Consider the following 381-nt stretch of genomic DNA (forward strand, 5'->3'; position numbering starts at 1 on the left):
ATATATATATATATATATATATATATATACACATATAGTGTATATATGTGTATGAATATATATATATATATTGGTATAGGAGTGAAATTTCTTAAGTAGTTCTGCTTTTGTGATGGATAAATTTCTTCTCACAATAACATTCCAACTTAATTATTTTTGCTCTTATTCCAATAAATACCATCCTCAGACCATCACTAGTCTCCTTCGTTTCTCTTTTCTATCCCGTTGTATCTGTGTGTGCGTACGTATGTATGTGGGTATGCTTGAGCCCATGCGCGTGTTTGTGTGCATATGCGTGCGAGAGTAAGCGTATATATGTGTGTGTTTTGAGTTTGTTTTTGTATGTATATGAATATATATATATATATATATATATATATA

At 29.4% G+C, this 381-nt stretch overlaps 1 protein-coding gene across 1 annotated transcript in view; it reads right to left on the reverse strand.

Moving 5' to 3' along the window:
- The window catches only part of LOC106879862 (uncharacterized), a 315,144-nt gene that overhangs the window by 211,230 nt on the left and 103,533 nt on the right, over nucleotides 1-381 (reverse strand). The window lies entirely within an intron of this gene.

The sequence above is a fragment of the Octopus bimaculoides genome, chromosome 3, assembly GCF_001194135.2.
Source record: "Octopus bimaculoides isolate UCB-OBI-ISO-001 chromosome 3, ASM119413v2, whole genome shotgun sequence".
In the NCBI taxonomy this organism is placed as follows: domain Eukaryota; kingdom Metazoa; phylum Mollusca; class Cephalopoda; order Octopoda; family Octopodidae; genus Octopus; species Octopus bimaculoides.